Here is a 621-nt window from a genome sequence, read left to right as displayed (position 1 = left end):
TGCGGTGGGACGAGAATGAGGTGAGGCATCTCCTGTGCCAATGGGAGCATCTCCCGGGCATCTCCCGTGCCAGTGTCTGCATTGGTATTGCTGTAGGTTCAGCTTGGGAGCTTTCTTCTTCCTGGGACAAAATGGCCCACGAATGTGGATTTTTTAAAACATTTTTTATTGTTATGTTAATCACCATACATTACATCATTAGCTTTTGATGTAGTGTTCCATGATTCATTGTTTGTGCATAACACCCAGTGCTCCACGCAGAATGTGCCCTCTTTAATACCCATCACCAGGCTAACCCATCCCCCCACCGCCCTCCCGTCTAGAACCCTCAGTTTGTTTTTCAGAGTCCATCGTCTCTCATGGTTCGTCTCCCCCTCCAACTTACTCCCCTTCATTCTTCCCCTCCTGCTATCTTCTTCTTTTTTTTCTTAACATGTATTGCATTATTTGTTTCGGAGGTACAGATCTGTGATTCAACAGTCTTGCACAATTCACAGTGCTCACCATAGCACATGCCCTCCCCAATGTCTATCACCCAGCCACCCCCTCCCTCCCACCCCCCCACCACTCCAGCAACCCTCAGTTTGTTTCCTGAGATTAAGAATTCCTCATATCAGTGAG

This window comes from Callorhinus ursinus, unplaced genomic scaffold, assembly GCF_003265705.2.
Source record: "Callorhinus ursinus isolate GAN/ISIS: 27379988/994484 unplaced genomic scaffold, GSC_fseal_2.0 scaffold23, whole genome shotgun sequence".
In the NCBI taxonomy this organism is placed as follows: Eukaryota; Metazoa; Chordata; class Mammalia; order Carnivora; family Otariidae; genus Callorhinus; species Callorhinus ursinus.
Note: the sequence above shows the minus strand (reverse complement) of the source record.